The sequence below is a fragment of the Thunnus maccoyii genome, chromosome 21 (genome assembly GCF_910596095.1).
Source record: "Thunnus maccoyii chromosome 21, fThuMac1.1, whole genome shotgun sequence".
Lineage (NCBI taxonomy): Eukaryota > Metazoa > Chordata > Actinopteri > Scombriformes > Scombridae > Thunnus > Thunnus maccoyii.
The window spans coordinates 4311458-4317288 of record NC_056553.1 but is presented as its reverse complement, the minus strand read 5'-3'; the positions used below and the strand labels follow the sequence as shown (position 1 = coordinate 4317288).

Genomic DNA, 5831 nt, shown 5'->3' with positions numbered 1-5831 from the left:
GTGACACCTGCCACATAATACACTTTAACTCAACCTATGAACACTGTTCCTGTCCCAACCCACCTCAAATCAACAATTATTCCTGCAAGACTCCTGAACCCTCTCACCCTCACAATGGTTCCAAAGACATTAAAATGGTGTGGTGAAGGTAAAGGAACTATTCACTTAGGAACATCCAAATGTGACACAATTTACACTTCAACAGAAGAACTCACTGATAAGTCAAAAATGAATGTGCCTCTAAAACAACAGCCATCATCAGACCCCATTGATGATTATAATCACCTTGCTAAAATGATCGGTCATTGTTCTATACCACTACCAAAGGGTGTATACTGGATTTGTGGCATGAAAGCTTATGAATTTTTACCGGATGGTCTGGAAGATGCGGTCTGGATCATGTGATACAAGCCATGAGAGTCTTTACTGTGCCACCTGAAGCACGCAATGTGAAAAGAGACTTGTGCACACACACACAAACACCATGGACAAGATTTTTCGGTGCTCTCATTCCAAGTTACGGAGTCATGGCGGCTTTGGATCAAATAAGAGACCTTTCTCATTTGGTTGAAGACCTTGCAAACACTACCGCAAAAGGCATGTCCATGCTCTCACAAGAAATGACTGCTGTTAGAATGATGACTTTACAAAATCATGCTGCATTGGATTATTTACTGGCTTCTCAAGGAAGAACCTGTGCACTAATTGGAGCTGAATGTTATACTTTCATACGTGACCACAATGCCACCATACAAGAGATAACTAACCACTTGAATAATATTGCCAAATCGTTGCATAACCCTGTCACCACTGGTCTGTTTGATTGGTTTGAAGAAAAATTAGGAGCATTAATTTATGTAATCTTTGAATTTGTCTTGCTTGGATTTGGAATCTAGACTGTTATTAGCCTTTTGATCACCTGTCTTAAATCCATTTGTAACTCATTTATCAAACAACCACTAAAATCATGTACACCACTGCAACTCAACCTATTCTACCAATGGAGGTGGAAAATTCAGATTTTTTGTTTAAAATTGAAATAGATTTCGACTGAGTAGACTATGGCTACATAAAAAAAGCGTGGATTGAAGAAGAATACACATTTGGGAGCAGACTTGATAATTGAAGAAGAATACACATTTAGTTTGGAGACTTGATGATCAAGTGACGTCTGAGACAACCCTTTGATCAAACATATGCCAGTTGTGTCCCTCCTACCTCCTGACCCCTGCTGATTTGACCCCTCCTGTATTTGCCCCTTGATTTGCCTTGATATTATATGCAAATGCCCTCCCTTCCTATCTTCTGTTCACCATTTGTTGATCACTGCTTTGATCCTTATGGTATAAAATAATTTCTTCTGCTCTGGGTCAGTCTACTGTATCAGACCAGCTCTGTGTCAGTAAGCTCACCGCATTCCCGGAATGCTATTAAACCACTTCCACCACAGCAAACTTTGAACAAGGACTTGAGTGATTTTCTTCAACATTACTTTAAGCTTATTACTTAATATATGGCTCAGCTTGAAAGTGAACTAAAGAAACTGTCAGAAGCAAGCAGCCAGACCTCCTGCACACTAATCATACAACATCAACAGGTGACTGAACAACCACTCAATTAAAAACGGGATCAATTCCACATGAATGAGTGAGTCCAGACAGCTCACTGTAACTTCAACAAGCAAACTACCCACAGCACATTATATATATCTCTGCTGCACTCTTGTTAAGGAGATAAATTCACACAACAGCCACACAGAGAGACATTTAACCATCCGAGATGAAATTAGAGACCAAAGAGACAGAGAGAGAGAAGCTGTATCTGACTCACGTTATCTGATGTCTTCTTCTTTCTATCATGGAGATGAAGTATTCATATCATAACATCCATTTGTGGCTGTTGGTCATCTTGTTTGTTAGTTAACAGAACTTTATGGCTGCTGCTTAACCAGTCTGATATCATTAGCAACAATGACAAACAAGCTAACTCTCCTGGTTGTTTCTCCAGTTGTTTCTCTCTCCAGCCGCTCCCTGGCGGTGTCCTGCTGCTGCTGTGCTGCCCAGTCCAGATAATTTCTCCCATTAGCTTAACAACAGTCCTTAACAGTCCTTCCATGGATGTATAAGAGTCCCTCAGGCTGCTACAACAAGCCAGCTGTTGCATTGGCTATTGCAAGGAGCTATATACTGCTGCTACTCTGCCTTACAGTGGAGAGAATTGAAGATGAATTCTGGAAACTATCATTGGACCAACTCGATGTCAATATTGCATTCTGGTTGTTGATTGGTTAGGGAGGCCGTCCTACCTTGGAGCATCATTTTACGTGTCTTCTCCAAAGAAGAGAGAAAAATTATGTTGTAAATAATACTGAGATTTGGTAATGGTTTATTTCAACCAAATATTCTTTTTTATATTTTGATCTCCCTTGCATGGCTAAAATGAGCTCTTCTTTGTTTAGAAACAATATGTATATGCTAAATGTCTTTAAAGACGCAGCCTTTACACCACTCAGGGGTTTTTTGTTTTTAAAAGCAAATTGTTTTATTGGCATATAAAATTGCCCCCCACCCCTCTGATGTCATCAGACAGGGGACAATGATATAGTTTGATGCGGTATGTTGTAAGATTCCACGTTGGTTTTCCTCCTGTCCTCCCCAATTATTTCAGTCACCAGCCGCCACTGGCATGGGGGTTGAATGCAGTTCATTTTTGTAGGATACAGCAGAAAGGCCTATATACATAGAGTACATTATACAAACTTTGTATGAAGTTTGGTGTTATTATCATTTATTTTAAAAATGGAGTGAGAGTGACAGTTTAGTGATAAAGTGCTGTAGAAAAATACAATCAAAACTAAAAGTTGTAGCTCTGCACTGCAGTTTTTCCCTTATTAGGGCCCAAATACCTAGCGGTTCGCTCACACTCTCCATTCAAATATATGAGTATTTTTCTGTGTCCAGCTGCAGTTACTTATTGTCTCTACACACCTGACAGTACACATTTCAGTCAAACTTTGACCAGGTTATGTGGGTTAAAATTCTTTCCTTTTCTAAAAATAGACTTGATGAAAATTAGGAAAGTAATTTGTTTTACACACAAACTCATCAAGAGTTTTCAATTTACTAATTGAAATTCAAGTGAATGGGCCCAAAACTTGCATAATTTTGATGCCACAGGTGTGAGCAAGACAGACATGTCTCACCCTGCAGAAAATTGTCATCCTCACACCGTTGAGATTTGATGTTTCGCCATGACAGAGGAAGTTGCTATAACTTTATTGTAAATGCTCCAGTCTGCACCACACTTTACATGTTTGATAAGACTCCTGGCCTGAACACGTCTACATGACAATATTCCATCAGTGATGCAAACTGGCTGAATAGAGCCCCCTATGAAATTTCAGCAAAGCAGCCCCAGCAGCAGGCAAAATAGAGGACAAAGGAAGTGAAGTATATCTCCTTCTTGCACTGTCTGAAAACATCTACATGCCCGTGACAGAAGCCCTTCGATTGCAACGCAGCCTGACATCCGCGGAGGCGTGAGGGCCCGTTCAACGCTGCTTGCAGATTTAATTTTAAGTTATATTCTGTTAATAACATTGTGCTGCAACCTCAGACTGGGATTAGTAATTTTAGTTTCTTTTAAGATTTCCCAGTGTGATTGGCTGCATAGATGGCACACACATTCCCATCACGGCTCCCTCACTTAATGAAGCCGATTACGTGAATAGGAAGTCCATTCACAGCATAAATGTACAGGTACATTTAGATTGACTACTGTTTCAAAATGTTAAAGACTGCATCATAGTTCAACTAACATCTGTCATTCTCTGCACTGTCAAGATCATATGTGATGCTGCATACATCATTTCCAATGTGGAGGCCAAGTGGCCTGGGTCTGTTCATGACTCGAGGATATATCGCAAGTCTAAACTGAGCAACAGACTACAACGTGGTAAGCAGCCTAAAGATTTGCACAATATAATTCACTTGTCTCCCTCCTTTAATACACTCTAATGTATCCACTATACATTACAGGAGAGTTTGATGGCCTTCTGCTGGGTGACAGGGATTACCTATGCCAACCTAGGCTGCTGACCCTTTACCCTGACCCTGAACCAGGCCCCCAACAGAACTTCAACCGGGCTCACTGCAGTACGACAGCCCGGGTGGAGATGACCATAGGCCTGCTGAAAGCCCGTTTCCAGTGCCTACGTCACCTCAGGGTGACCCCTTAGAGGGCCTGTGATATTATTGTGGCATGTGTTGTTCTTCATAATATTGCCACTATTAGAGGAGAGCAACACCCTGCCCTACAAATTGAAGACCCTGATGATGACCCCATCCACCTGCCAGCTATCCAGGACAGCAGAGCAGTCAGAGACACCATATGCCAGAATCACTTTAGAGTTTAAGTCACCATCATCACCACCACCACAGCAGTCAAATAAAGACATAATACACATTTCATTTGGTCTTCTTTATTTCCTACAAATACAAAAGCAAGTTTAGTTTATGTTCCAATAGTTAACAGAATCAACATAATTCACCTGTGACCATGCACCCACTTCTAACTTGTGCTCCAGTATTTCAATTTCCAAATCTGCCTTCCTAATCTGGCGGTCCAAGTATAACATTTCTTTATCGGTTTTCTTTATTTTTTTTTCAGCAGTGTGTTTTTTCAACTGTGTCAATCTGTGCAGTGGAAGTTGAGGGACCCTCCTGCTGCTGCCCAGCCATGCTCTGTTAAAAAGGATGAGAATGTGTTAATACTTCAGTGTAGGCTAATTGTCACACTCTATATTCCACCAGAATGGTAAGAAATGTGAATGGGAAGAGAACTATCAGTAACATATCATGTTACCTCTATAGGCCTTTCTGGATCCCCGTCTGTAAAGGCAGCAGACACAGTTCCCTCGTCCTCTTCATCCTAGATGAGTGATATGTTTCAGTATACTTAAACTACAATTTGGCAAAATCTTTGGAGTATTGCCTACTTACAGTTACAAGATCTGTTATTGCATGAGGGGGCTCCACCAGGCAGATAGCACCATCAGAATCTGTTGGGACAAAAGAAAAAAAAAAGACATGAAAGGGAAATAAATATTTGCATGAATAGGCCAAAAAAAAAAGATATATAGGCCTAGGCATATTACATTTTATAAAAGGCACTTGTGTCTTGGGGGTTGGGCTCAGAGGATGAGCTCAGGGATTCCCTCAGCCACTGGCCTTCCTAAATTCTGGCTTAGGGCCAGCTCCTCTGCCTCCGTTAGAGGTGGCGGTGCTGGGCCACCACCCGTTTTACGGGCATCTGCCTTCTTTCTGTTGGCTAAGTAGAAGTCTGTGTTAGTTTAAATAGGATTAATTATTTAACACAACAGCACAGTCACAGCAACAGCTACTTAATATTTACTTTAAAATGTAAAACATGATCAAAATGAGGTACCCCCATGAAGTTATGCCAAGGTCTTACCTGTTTGAACAATGTTTTTATATTTCATCCTAAACTGCTGCCAAGTGCGCTTCTCCCCCGCGGGATTGCACCTAAATGAAATAAATGAATAGGCTACCATTCAAGCAGTTTTCCCCTGTAATATTATTGTGATTGCAAAGGACTACATTTAAACTTACGCATTGACCCGAGCAGCAATGTTCTCCCACGCTGTCTCCCTCTCTTTTGCAGCTGCAGCGGTATTGCACTTCTTTTTGAAAATGTGTTCAAACTCGCCATATGAGCGCATTAAGATTTCTAATTCTAGTGGGTTGAAAAATGCAGCCTTCCTCTTCCCCGTTGCCATGGTGACTCGTCGAATCAGGGTTCCACTGATGCTG

At 41.1% G+C, this 5831-nt stretch overlaps 1 long non-coding RNA gene across 1 annotated transcript; it reads right to left on the bottom strand.

The window, feature by feature from the left end:
• Positions 1-4583: 4583 nt before the first annotated feature.
• On the bottom strand, positions 4584-5050 carry LOC121887848. The gene is made up of 3 exons (XR_006093076.1): positions 5001-5050; positions 4864-4929; positions 4584-4742 (listed from the first exon to the last, which is right to left on the bottom strand). It is a non-coding gene; the product is annotated as an uncharacterized LOC121887848 (long non-coding RNA).
• Between the last annotated feature and the right edge of the window lie 781 nt (positions 5051-5831).